This window comes from Stegostoma tigrinum, chromosome 14 (genome assembly GCF_030684315.1).
Source record: "Stegostoma tigrinum isolate sSteTig4 chromosome 14, sSteTig4.hap1, whole genome shotgun sequence".
NCBI classification, from domain to species: domain Eukaryota; kingdom Metazoa; phylum Chordata; class Chondrichthyes; order Orectolobiformes; family Stegostomatidae; genus Stegostoma; species Stegostoma tigrinum.
This window is the reverse complement of record NC_081367.1, coordinates 28082479-28096942: the sequence shown is the minus strand read 5'-3', so window position 1 is coordinate 28096942 and position 14464 is coordinate 28082479. Positions and strand designations below refer to the sequence as shown.

At 39.7% G+C, this 14464-nt stretch overlaps 2 protein-coding genes across 6 annotated transcripts in view; one reads left to right on the top strand and one right to left on the bottom strand.

Annotated features, from left to right (window-relative positions):
• The window catches only part of LOC125457421 (otolin-1-like), a 220539-nt gene that overhangs the window by 29072 nt on the left and 177003 nt on the right, over positions 1–14464 (bottom strand). The gene's annotated exons all lie outside the window — the stretch shown is intronic.
• sptssb (serine palmitoyltransferase, small subunit B) overlaps positions 11646–14464 on the top strand; it is a 42355-nt gene continuing 39536 nt past the window's right edge. The window contains exon 1 of the mRNA XM_048541591.2: positions 11646–11809. The gene's annotated coding sequence lies outside the window, so the exon portion shown is untranslated. The remainder of the gene's footprint in view (positions 11810–14464) is intronic.

The following is a 14464-nucleotide window of genomic DNA, read 5'->3' as shown; positions in this document are numbered from 1 at the left end:
GGCCATCAATTGAATGATCTTGCAGCAACTATTTTTTTCCTGGAAGCAGGATGGCATTCAAAAGTGCAGAAATATTTCCTGTCCTTCAAGAACTAGAACCCTTTGGCAGACAAGATCCAAATTTATTTCCAGAGATTAGGCTTTTAAGAGAGATGGTGTGCAGCTGTGGAGCAGTTCTTTGGATGATATTAAAGCAGCAACTGACATCAAAAGTCAAAACTATACCCTTAAGCAAATTCAGCAAGCATGGGTTCCAGTCATGCGACAGAATGGTTTCTACTAAACCATTCAGAGATGTTAAGTACTTTTTCTATCCTCGTAAAACTATTGTTAGATGAAGCAGTACTGAGGGCCAATGTCAGTGACTAGTTGGAAATCTATTACCATTTTGGCATCAGGTCGTAGCAATTTACAATTTTTTAGTGTCCTGGCCTTTATGGAAGTCAGGGCATATCTAAGCAGTGTTTGGTGATAATAGGTAGCAAGCAATTCTCCAAGGGCTGTTAATGCATCAAATGGCTTTTACTTGCAGAGGGTTCCAGCTATTTCCAGTTATGCAACTACAGCAGCCATCTCAAGAGACTGACAGTGTCAGCCTTCATTTTAAATTAAACAGGAGAATCATGAAAAAAAACAGCTTTACTCAAAAAAATGATTTTGCTTTGTGTGCTGTGATCATTACACTGTCCTGTGCTAGCTGTCAAGTTTATTGTTAATGTATGCTATGTATGTACGTTAATGTAAGTAGAAATTCATTTTGAGGTTCTATTGCTATGATACTGCGACTTATGGACGATGAATCAAAATTGGTTGAAATGCGACCAGAATATTAAGAGAATACTGAATGTGGAGATGCTGAGACAAATGACACGAGCTAAAATATTTTTTAAATTATTACACAGAATAAAGCAGAAGATATTTAAATGGCAGCAGAATAGAATCAACAGGAAAGTAATACTATTTCTGAAAATAAAAGGGTCATGAAACAATCTGGACCAAATATAAAGAAAAAATGAACATAATAAGGAAAAGCATTTTGTCAAATCAGTTTTATTTTTCCTTTCTGCAAGTTTCTGGGAAAGTTTCTTTGACACTCTGAAACAGTCATTCTGTTGTTTCAAATAACTGAGGACATTCCACAGCATAGCTGATACAAAGTGGCAGTATTAATGTTTCCTGCTTTGTGTTTTGTTAAGATACCTGGCTTAAAGGGTATCTTGATGGAGTAGTCAGGGAATGAAGGTATCAAGGAGCTGATGAATGCAAACAAAATACTCAGATGCAGTCATCAAGCTGGAGCTAAATACCAAATCTTTTATTAATAGCTTCCCCCATCAACATGTGAAAATGTTCCTTCTCATCTATGACCAACCTCTTAAACAAAGTTTTGCTTCCACTGGACCCAGTTGTACGTTAGCATTCATGAATAAAATTTAATTTCTTCTGTGTGCAACCTCAACACTTACAGTGCCTGATGTAGCCATGTTTAGAATGTTTTGAGACAAAAGTAGAAATTGCTGGAAAAGCTCAGCAGGCCTGGCAGCATTTGTGAAGTCAGAGTTAACGTTTCAGGTCAAGTGATCCTTTCTCAGGAGTTCTGAGGGAGGGTCACTCAACCCAAACCATTAACTCTGATTTCTGTCCACAGATGGCGTCAGACATGCTGAGCATTTCCAGCAATTTCTATTTATATTTCTGATTTTCAGCATCCGCAGATCTTTTGATTTTTATTTAGAATGTTTTGATTAGCATTTCCCTTTACTCAATATATATTTTGTATGTCTTTGAACTGCCAACATTACAGTTTTTCACAGCTTTCCCCAGTGTGGAAGGAAGAGAGCTGATGGCTGCTGGGTCTGTACTTGCCTTTAGGTATAGAGGTAGTCCAGTTTTCTTTCAGTCATATGCTGCTGTTTAATGTAAGAATTCCATAATAATTCTAGGTGCCGCCTGCAAAATCAACAATTCTACTACAAGTCATTTGAATGGGGTGGCTGGGGTGGCTGGGGTGGTGGTGTTTATCTGAGAGACATCACCATCAATCATGTTAATTACTGTCATTATCTTCTTATGGGACACTTGCTCAGTCTATGTAGAGACCTGTTTGATCCTACAGTAGTGCTGACCAATGTTAGTCATTGGTGTGGTTAGCTGGTAATGTTATTCTAAATGATTTATTGTTTTTTCACACCTTGAGCTTGTTTTTATTTGTACATGGAGTGTGGATTTCACAAGGCCAGTGTTTATTCTCCATTCAGATTGCCCTTGAGAATATGCTAGGAGCTACCTCCTTGAGACTCCATTGCAGACTCTGTGGCGTATGTGCACCCATCATTTTGTTAGTTACAAAGTTTTAGAGTTTTTACCCAGCAGTCACGCAAAAAACAAAAATATTGTTCTCATTCAGGATGAAGTGCGACTTAGAGGAGGACTTGCATGTTTTCCTTGGTGGTACAGCCTGCCTGTTTGGCATGGGCTGCTGGAGAAGACTTGTAGATAGTGTACACTGCTGCCATTATTTGCCAGAGATGGAGCGCACGTATGTTGAAGATGATAGATGGAGCATCAGTCAAATTAGATGCTTTGTACTGGATGATGTACAGGATGTTGTTGAAGTTCATCCTGGCATGTGAGCAGTATTCCCTCACATTCCAGAATTGTGCTTCTTAGATATTGGTAAGGTTTTGAGGAATTGAAAGGGGAGTTACTTACCAGTGAATAATCACAGTGTTTCTATTGGTTTATGATTGCATATGGTCATGACATCATGATGTCAGGGCATTGATGCAAAAACAGGATAACAAAATTGGTCAACAAATGGGTAGTCCATAGTTGTGTTGAAGAGAGAGACTCCACTATTGCTGGATAATGTGTCCCTGTGGTCAGAAGAATGCTTATGATGGCCATTTTTGTTGCTAAGCCTGCCGCCCTCAAAAAAAATCCTGATATTGTTTGTGCACCTGTGTGCAAATGTGCCATTGTCCATTGGGAAGTCAACAACAAGGGATTTTTCTGGCTGGAGACTCTTGGCACAGATTTCCATCTAGGGGTGTTGCATTAGCCTGGAAACAAAGTGATAATTAGGATGATGCACCTAATGATTTAAGTTTAGAATCAGTTACCCTTCTACAGAATGCAGGTATCCAAGAACTAAACCAAGCTGTCTGATTTGGTATAATGATGCTAGAAACATTTATATCACTAGCTTGAATTTAGAATTGTAAACACCTTAGACAGAGGTCCCCCAAGGAACTTCATAAAAGTAATAAGACAAAAATCAGCACTTGCCTAAAGCAGCGGATATTAGGGGTGGTTATTCACATCTTAGTCAAAAAAGTTTATTTGAAGGAGAAAGGAGGCTGAAAGGTAATGAGGTTCAAGGAAGAAATTACAAAGTTTGTGGCCTAGATTGTTGAAGCCATAGCTGCCAGTGGTAATGAGATGACCCTTTAGAACTGAGATGCAAAGGAATTTCTCTAGGCAGAAGGTGGTGAATCTCATTGTTGCAGAAGGCTTTGGAGGCCAAGTCGGTGAAAGTATTAAAGACAAGTTCTTGATTAGCCAGGGGATCAAGCATTTTGGGGAGAATGTGTGAGAATGGGGTTGAGAAACGTTTCAACCAAGTATGAATGACTTGATGGCCCAAATGGCCTAATTTTGCTCTTTTAGACAATGGTCTATTGGCTAAATTGACTTTCGAATGTTAAAAAAAATTGCCAAACTTGAATGAATAAGGAGTTTGTAGGTAGTTGAAACAGCTGTCAAAGTTTATGGAGTTAGGGAATGAGGAAAAATTTAAACACAAGCATGGAAATTCTAAGTTTGTAACATTGAGATTGGGAGTCTGTTTAAGCCAGCAAGCACATCAGCAACGAAGAGTGCTCAACAAACAAAACCATGATCACCAACGACCAGAATAGCACATTACTAAACAAGATTTCACCTTATTGTATTTTAACTTACTAATCAAATTGAAGACAAAATTAATTATCTATTACACAGTGGATAAAATGTTGTAACTTGCTTTAGCTAAGGTTTCATGCTGTAACCATAGTGAATACACCTCTGCGGTTTTGACAACTGTGAGCTCACGTGTAGATGGTGTTTGATGTGCTAAAAGAAAAAGCTTTAAGTGCCCAAAACTATGAAGCCACTACATGTCAAATGATTAAATGCCAAATTTTACCATTACTATTCCTCAGGCAAATCTCCCAAAAATGGCACTCGACTCTGACACAAACTAACATCATTAGCAGCAGCTAACAAGTGTTGATGTCCACACAAACAAAATACTTCCCTAGTAAACTGACAGTTTAATGAATCAATAGATATTCTGATTATGGTTTTTTGTCCAATAGAATGAACAGAGAGGAAATCCTTCTTCAAAGCCTCTGAGTACTATCAGGACAAGAATCATTTCATTTTTCTTTAAATGAAAGGTTGTAATGTTTATTGGAACATTAAAGTACCCTCTTTCCAGATGGAACAGTTTTCATCCATCCAATACAAGGCATCAGGAGTAAGGCAGAAGAACATCTATTTATGACCTGACCCCATCTCTTCTAATCTCTGTAGTACCAATAAATCTTAATTCCTGGCATGTACATTCACTCATGCATTGATTAAATAGATTTGTAAGATTGCCAAAGCAAGGGTTACAATCCCAACAAAAGTTATCTGTTAATAAATTTTCCACTAGTGGTTCTATAGATTATTGCGATATTGCTGGTCTGTTTTGATTCTGTATGATTTTTTGGATAAAGGACAACTGCCTCTCTCTCAACTGGTTTGTGGCTTTCTCTTTTTGTACTCTTTTTAACCTGGCTCATTATTTAAACCTGGAAATTATGAGCTACTACTGAGACTAGGAATTATTTGCATTTGACTTTAGGTAACCATACAGGATAATCCCAAATAGATGAATGTGGAAAGCTTGCCCATATATCGCACCACACATACAACTATTAGCATCATTGACACATGTTAGTCAGGTTACTTAAAGAGAGATCTTTAACGATTCTTCTTCAGTTCTTTGTTCAAAATTATGTCCAACCCACGGCATCATGACCTCCACCATGGATAGGGTAGGGAGACAGGTTCTGAATCCAACTTCAGCTGGAATGAGGGTTGATCCGCATGCTCAGAACATCACTCTAATTCACACCATCTGTCCAGCCAGAATCCCCACAAAGAGACTGAGAAGCTTAGGTAACATGCATATTGTGCTGCATGTTGTATCTGATGTTATGAATATTGCAGTAAAGGATCCATTTTCTACTCATCATATGTCTGACTAGGAATCTCTGTGCTCTGACTGTCTGCCAGTGGTATATGTTGAAAAGACTTACAAGTTGATTCTGAACTTGTTGATCCATGATGTAAATGAACCGCCCTTAGCCTTTAAGTCCTGACGTGCAAGTTAAACTTTTGGCTTGGAGACAGGGACACTACACACTGTGCTACAAGGCCTCCCTTCTTATTTTCATTACTAATCAACATTAATTCAAAACAAAAAGATTTTTGACTTGTTGTGATGCTTAGGTAGCATTAACTATCTGTTCTTTAACTTCTACAGAGTTTACTAACCTATTTATCATAAGGATTGACAGCGCATATCCCAGATCTTGGTGGATGGGAAGCCTTCAACAAACTACTTATCAATTCTTATCCTTGAGTAGTTTTCTGTGTCATGAGCTCATGTTTACAGCATAGTACGGGTCCTCCAAAAGATAAGGACTGGGGTTTTCTTGATCTTTCAAATAAAACTGTAATTATGACAATCACACAGGAATACAGGGTATATTAGAACTTAGAACATATAACAGTATATTGCAGGTCAGGACCTTCGACCCGCCATATTTTGCCGAACTTTTACCCTAATCCTCAGGTCTATAAAACCTCAACCCCTACCTTGTACTATCATCTATATGCCTATCTAATAGCCACTTAAATGCCCCTAATGAGGCCGACTCCACTACTCTCTCTGGCAATGCATTTCATTCCCCTACACTCTCTGAGTAAAGAACCTACCTCTGACGTCTCCCCTGCATCCACCTCCACTCACATTAAAACTATGCCCTCTCAGAATAGCTACCTCCACCCTAGGACAATATCTCTGGCTGTCTACTCTATTTATACCTCTTATCATTTTGGACATCTCTATCAAATCGCCTCTCATCCTTCGTCATTCTAAAGAGAAAAGCCCTAGCTCTCTGAACCTTTCCTCGTAAGACCTTCCCTCCATTCCAGGTAACATCCTGGTAAATCTCCTCTGCACCTTTTCCAATCCTTCCATATCTTACCTGTAATGAGGCGACCAGAACTGGGCACAATACTTCCGACGTGGCCGAACCAAGCTTTTGTATAGCTGGAGCATAGCTTCACGGCTCTTCAACGCGATCTGTCTGTTAGTGAAAGTTAACACACCGTATGCCTTATTAACAACGCTATCCACCTGGGAGGCAGCTTTGTGAACATGAACCCCAAGATCCCCCTGCTCCTCCACACTGCCAGGAATCTTTCCGTTAACCCTGTATTCTGCTTTCAAGTTTGTCCTTCCAAAATGAATCACCTCACACTTTTCAGGGTTAAACTCCATTTGCCACTTCTCAGCCCAGTTCTGCATCCTATCAATGTCCCTTTGTAAACTAGAACAGCCCTCCACACTGTCCACAACTCAACCCACCTTCATATCATTCGTGCTAATCCACCTTTCCACTCCTTCACCCAAATTATTTACAAAAATCACAAATAGAAGAGGATGCAGAACAGATCCTTGTGCTACACCACTCGTAACTGAGCATCATGTTGAATATTTTCAATCCACTACCACCTTTGTCTTCTAAGGGTCAGCCAATTCTGAATCCAATCTGCCACACTTCCCCCTATCCCATGGCTCCTTACCTTCTGCATGAGCCTAGCATAGGGAACCTTATCAAATGCCTTACCTAAATCCATGTAGACCACATCCACTGCTCCACCTTCATCCATGTGTTTGGTCACCTCTTCAAAGAAATCAGTAAAGTTTGTGATCTACCCCTCATAAATCCATGCTAACTATCACAAATCAAACTGTGCCTTTCCAAGTGATCATAAATCCCATCTCTCAAAGCCCTTTCCAAAAATTTACCCACCATTGACATAAGACTAACTGGCCTGTAATTTCCAGGGTTATCCCTGTTCCCTTTTTTGAACAAGAAAATGACGTTTGCCTCGCTCCAATCTTCCGGCACTATACCCGTGGACAGTGAGGACGAAAAGACCATTGGCAAAGGCCCTGTGATCTCTTCCTTCACTTCCCATAGAGTCCTTGGATAAATCCCATCAGGCCCAGGGGATTTACTTATCTTCAACTGCATCATTCCTTAAACAATCTCTACTTTTCAATAGTGCTCTTCCCTGACAGCATCTGTTCTCATATTATGTTAACCACTTCTTGCCTAACAGAGTTATAATGACCCTTTCCCGAGTCATGAACCTTATCCTCCTGTATGTACCTACCCTTTTCCATGACTATTGTAAAAACAACAGAGTTATGATCACTACTGCCAAAATGCTCACCTACCAACAGGTCTAATACTTGGCCCAGTTCATTGCTAAGCACCAAATCCAAAGTGGCCTCTCTTCGTGTTGGTCTATCTACACACTGTGTCAGTAATCCTTCCTGAACACACTGGGCAAAATCTGTTCCATCTAAACTATTACAACTAAAATGTTTCCAATCAATATTTGGAAAGTTGAAGTCACCCATGACTACAACCCTCTGACTTCTACACCTTTCCAGTCTCTGCTTCCCAATCCACTCCTCCACTTCTCTGCAACTATTCGGGGGTCTGTAAAAAAAAACCAACAAAGTGACTGCTCCTTTCTTGTTCCAGATCTCAACCCAAACTGACTCTGTCGACATATCATTCTCGAACTGCCTTTCAGTAGCTGCTATACTAGCCCTGACTAGCAATGCCACTTCCCCACTTCTTTTTCCACTCTCCCTATTTCTTTAAAAGCATCTAAATCCTGGAACTTCCAACAACATTATTGTGCTAGGTGGAAAAATACCACATAGGAAAGTTGCCACAGCCCCAGAGGGCTGTAGGTCTGATCTCTCACTGGATGTTGGCCAATAATGGTGAGTTTAATCTGCTTCGTAGAGGAACTGAACCCATGTTGTTGGCATCGCTTTACATTGCAAAGCATCCACCCAGCCAACTGAGCTAGCCAATCCTCAAGTACACTGCAAGAATGAATGCAATTGATGTTTAGGTGATTACATGTGCTAATGGATACAAAGAAAATGGCCTCCATGGCCAAGATGAAGACACAAATTTTGTAAATGGTGTCAAAGTCCAGATGTTTTCTTACAGCCAGAAAATTATGAAATATTACTGTGAATAAAAGCTTCAACAATCTGTTAAAATGTTCATGTAAAATTAATGCTGCTGAGCAAAACTTCTAAAAACATGACAGACATTCGACAAAATGTGTGTGCACAGCAAAATCTATCTGATAGTTACTAATTCCTGATATACTTTGGCTGCTGTGTAAGAACTGAATGAAGAAACATGAGGCTCTATTCTCCACTGTTGCCAATCACATTGGCTTAGTGCCAGTAAGTAATAAACCTAGGACCAGAAAAGCGCTGTTTTCATATGGAAAATGTGCAAAGTAGATGTTAGCATTTTTTGCTGTTTGCAAGTATGTAAATTTATTAATTTTAGAAGATAGGGTACCAATATAATGTCTTAACAGCCCACCTACACCCACATTTGAATGTTGTCAAAAGTGGATCATGACCTGCCTTTTTTTCCTTGAGGCAGGCTGCAAATCAGTATTGTGCCAACTCCTCACTTGAGGGATTTCAGCATGCAGCACAGCATGGCATACACTGCTAGTTGATTGGCTGTATTCAGATCATTGGGCTGAGCAGTGTACAAGGCCAAACAAGCAAGTGGAGTGCCAGGATAGAGCACTAGGATTGTGTTGTTCGAGGAGTAAAGGATCACTGTCATTAAACTTCATGATGTTGAGTTCAATGTGAGCAAAGAATTCACTAGCCACAGGAAGAGAAAAATGTCAGAGCTGAAGCTCACAACTACTGTCCCAGAGGGGGAAAAAAGTTAGAAAGAGCCCAATAGGATTTGAACATGAACATTGTGGTTATATTTGTGCTCTATGTTTAAGTAGACAAGACGAGTCACACTGGTATGTGTCATCTGTTGGTTTTGCTTGTTTTTCCATCAAGGGTAGTTGAGACGTGATATAGAAGAAGATATGTAATCTGTGAGGATCTGCTAAAGTATGTGAACAATATTTACAATGATTTTTGTATAGCCTTGTGTAAGTAGACAGTGATCAGATTCAGCCATTGATTTCTAACTTAGCATTGTCAAAATGAGAATACTTCACAACAGTTTATCCATTCAACTCTCTCATATGGTTGTTATGCTATAACAACCTACTGCTGCTCTCAACTCCATGGCTGCTGATTTAATAACACTGCAGGTAGTGAGGGCTGGATTTGAAATCAGAATATGTGGGCCCCATGCCCCAAGAAGGTTCAAACTACTGCAGGGACTGAAATCCCCCTGAGTTGTGTTTCTGTAAAACAGAAGGGCAAAAATTATAAGGTTCTTAAGAGGCTTGACAGGGTAAGGAAAGGATGTTTCCCCTCATAGGAGAATCTAGGCCCAGAAAACATAGTCTCAGAATTAAGGGGCAAATTTTTAAAACTGAGATGAGGAGGAATTTCTGCTCTCAAAAGGTTGAGAGTCTTTGGAACTCCTTGCCACAGACAGCAGTGAAGGCAGACTCCTTGCATATATTTAAAGCCGATAGATTCTGGATCAGTCAAAGAATTAAAGGTTACAGGGAAAAGAGAGGAAAGTGGGTGTGACGAATGTTGGATCAACCATAATCCTATTAAATGGCACGGCTGGCTGGAGGACCCAAACAAACAACCTATTTGTTATGGTCTTATTAAGTCTCTTCACTCCCTACAATATCTGTATCAGCAGTTTAAATAATGTGAAACAACAAAGAAATTGCTGGTGAAACTCAGCATGTCTGGCAGCATCTATGGAGAGAAAGCAGAGTTAATTTTACGAGTCCAGTGACACTTCATCAGAACCCAGCTCTGAAATCTGGTCTGACAGAGGAAGAGGGAGTCAGGGGTCAGTTCTGGGTAGGGGTCTGGACCTGGTGACAGGGAGTCGGCAGTGAATTGAGGGGAGAGACAGATCAGGTTAGATCTAGCAGGGCTGAGTGAGAGATTTGGTCCAGGGTGGTTGGCAAGGTCCAGTGGTGTGGGGCCCAAGGTGGAGGTGGGGTGGGGTAATGTTTGAGGTCAAGTTGGATTGATTCTGGTGGATGGGAAGGGAGGACACCAGGTCAGGGATTGGGTGTTGTAAGTCTCTAGGGGAGGTGTAGTTGCGGGTTGCATGAGGTAATTAGGAGATATGCTTCGAGTGTTTACTCAAAACTAGATTATATATTTAATAATCTACCTTTTCCTGTATAACTACTTTACTTAACTTCATCAGACCCTTCTGAAGTCTCCAATTTAAACCAAGAGTTTACGATGTTTGCATGCATGTGGGGAATTGCCCCATGAAAAACTCAATTTCCTGAGCAATTCCCATGGATGCTGGAAAAACAACTGCGTAGCCATTGGAAAATCTATTTATCATGCCTTGTTTTTGCTCATTTACTTGTTTTTTTCTCATGCCACCTAACACCTTTCTTCCCCATAGCCCAAACCCACAAGTAGCATCTGAAGAAAACTACCCCCTACATTTTTACTTGTGGAATAAGATATTTTGAATAACTTACCATTTAAGGGAATGAAAGTCAAAATAAATGTCTCATTCAGAATATAATCAGATGTCACAATAGAAAAAAATTTAAAGACCAGAGGGATAAGCTACAATAAACCAAATTAACTTTTCTCAATACCCAACTTTACTGACCTCCATCAGCTTACTAAGATATTTTCTAAGAGGCCACAGATATGAAATGTATTATTAGCCACAAGAATATAAACCTATAGCTTCTCCAAGAACTAAGATATCGGAGAGCAATTTCAGTACCACCTTGTTTTATAAATGACTCAGCGTGATACACCAAAACAGGTATAAACTGGCATAAGCAAATTAATACTATCGATCTCATTAACATTACAATCAAATTCCACTCCTGGTTTGCACCTTATGCATTTAGTATTCATAATTATTTTTCCTAAATATTACTGTAGACGCACACAACAAACAAATGCACCATGCATTTGTAAAATGAACACTGCCTTTTTAGACATTTTTCAATCTCTGCCTGACTGTAATGTTGCATTATTGGACAGAGCTCTGGGCTGTATTTTAGGGAATGCATTGCAAGTCTGTGTATCAATAATATGTATCAATCTGAGATTGTGATTATTGTGGAAAACTGATTATAGGTGGCATTATCATAATTATTCAGCCACCTTGCTATCACACGCACTTGTGACCATATTAATGCCTGCCATAACATATAACCTTGATTTGTTAGAAACCTGTTCGGTACAATCATTGAGAAATAGGGAGGCGCCTGCTTCACCAAGGAGACGCGCCTGTTTCTATATTACAGCTTATCAGTAACTCGTGTTTTATTAGTCAATCATCTCAATTGCTCACAATAGTAAATGGGGGCAGGTGTGTCAAATTTAACTGCTGAGTACTTGTAGGATCTGTTTCACTTCCGATGAACTAACTTCGGACACTTGTGACTCTTCCCCTACAGAAGCGGCAACAGTTTTATTAAATATCCTATATTTTTTTGAAAGGTGAGATTTTCTTCTTGTTTCTGACTGTAAGCTAAATAAAACTAGATTGGTGGTTAATGCAAGATCTAGTACAAATATGTGGCAGGACCTGTCTTTCTCGTTTTCTGTACAGAATCTGGTTTGGAGTTGCTGTTCCTTTAACAAAAACGTACTGTGTGTGTTTCAGGTTAACTTTTTTTTAGTCACTATTCTGATTTTCTCCAACTCAAATCAAACATGCAAACACTAATCCTGATATTATAGTTTCAGTCTGTCTGAATGCTGACTAGCAAACTGGAGTGTTACAATTAGTGTTATGAAAGCAATTGTTTATATCATTATGCAAGTAGTGATTTGTTTAGGTCACTGCACATCAAAGCTGTAAAAATCAAATTTATTTTTGAAACTATAGGTAGAGGGAAATGTAAGTCAAAGGCAACAAAGCATAATGATATACACTAAGGGAGGGGAATGGGTAAATCTTGACGGACAAGGGAGGTCAGTGACCTGGAAAAGCATGCAATGTGGTGAAGATTAGCTCGAAGTCAGAAGACTGGACAGCTTCTTTTTAAAAGCAGAGGATACCTTAAAAAAAAAGCAATAAAGGGAGAGATAATGAAATATTAATGTAAGTTACCTAGTAATAGAAAATATGACAAGAAGTTTTTTAAATTGTATAAAAGGTAAGATAGAGATAAGAGTGGACACTGGACCACTGGAAAATGAGGATGGAAAAGTAGTAATGGGAAACAAAGAAATGGTGGCGAAAGTGAGTATGTATTTTGCATCAGTTTTCACAGTAGAAGACACCAGTAATACACCAGAACTTCAAAAGAGTCAGAGCAGAGGTGACTGTAGTGGTCATCAGTAAAGAGAAGGTGCTAAGGAAGTTGTAAGATCTAAAGATGGATAAATGACCTAGACTAGATGGACCAACATGAGAGTTCTGAAGGAGATTGCTGTGGCATTGATGGTGATCTTTTAAGGAATTACTGGAGTTAGAGGGGGTCCCAAAGGACTGGAAAATGGTAATTGTAACATTCCTGTTCAAGAAGGGAGGGAGGCAAAAGACAGGAAACAATAGGCCCGTTAGCCTGACCTCTAGTAACAATTTAGTGTCCATTGTTGAGGATGAGATTGCAGAGTACTTGGTGAAATAGGGCTGAGTCAGACATCTTCCTTAAGGGGTAGTCATGCTTGACAAATATTTTGAATTCTTTGAGGAGATAATGAGCAAGTTAGACAAAGGAGAGCCAATCGATTTGATCTATTTGGATTTCCAAAATATCTTTGACAAGGTTCCAAACAGGAGGCTGTTAAATAAGACAAGTTTGTGGTGTTAGGGGCAATGTACTGGGATGGATAGAGGATAAGTTGACTGGCAAACAGACGGTGAGGAGATCATTTTCAGGATAGCAGCCAGTGACTAGTGGAGTTTTGCATGTGTCAGTTTTGAGACCACAATTATTCACATTTTACATTAATAATCAGGATGAAGGAGCTGAGGGTATTGTTGCTAAATTTGCAGATAACACAAAGATATCTGGGGCGGGATAGGGTTCAGGTAGGGATGGGGAAGTGTGGAGGCTGCAGAAGGTCTTGCATAGGCTAGGGGAGTGGGCAACCAAGTGGCACATGGAATGCAAATGTGGAAAAGTATGAGGTTATGTACTTGGTAGAAAATAGCCGATGCACCTATTCTTTCTAAATGGGGAAGAGGTTCAAAAATCTGAAGCACAAGAGGACTTGGGAGTCCTAGTTCAAGATGGTCTTAAGATTAAAATGTGGGTTCAGCTGGCAGTTAGGAAATCAAATGCAATGTTCACATTTACTTCAAGGCCTAGAATACAGGAGCAGAGATATGCAGCTTCAGCAGTACAGAGCTCTAGTTAGATGACATTTGGAATATAGGAGGGGACCACAGGAGGCCACAAGAATGATCCAGGGGATGAAGGGTTTACCCTATGAGGAATGATTGATACTCTGAGCATTGGATTTTAGAAGGATGGTGGTGAAAGCTGATTGAAGCTTTCAGAATACTGAAAGGTCTGGATAGAATGATAAAGGGAAGATGGCTCCAGTACCAGGAGACTAGGAGCCAAAGGCACAGCCTCAGAGTGAAGGGACAACTCCTTGGAAGCGAGATGAGGAGGAATTTCTTCAGACAGAGGGTGTGAATTCATTGCCACAGAAGCCTATGGAGGCCACATCATTGAGTGTATTTAAGACAGGTTCTTAATTAATAAGAGGATCAAGGGATACATGGAATGGGGTCGATAAACATAGCAGCCATGATTTGAATGGCAGTGCAGACTCGCAGGAGCAGAATTAGGCTATTTGATCCAATCTCTTATTCTCTAAGTGCTTGAAGAACATCTGCCTGAAATTGCAACAGTCCCTGAAAGAAGGTCGAAGCTGAAATGATCATGATTGGCTTTGTTTAGAAATTGATTGAGGGTTTATTTGGATATAATCATTTTAAAAAGCATGCTGTTTATACTTTAAGTACTCCCAAGCGGAAAATGCAAATTATATATTTTTAAAATAAAACCGGAATAATGCATACTCCGAAGTGTAACAAGTTGCGCACAAACCATATATTGACACACAAACTAGTGATGCATCCATAGATGCAGTCCTTTCATGTTAATCAGCCATTTGATTGACTTAGAAGAA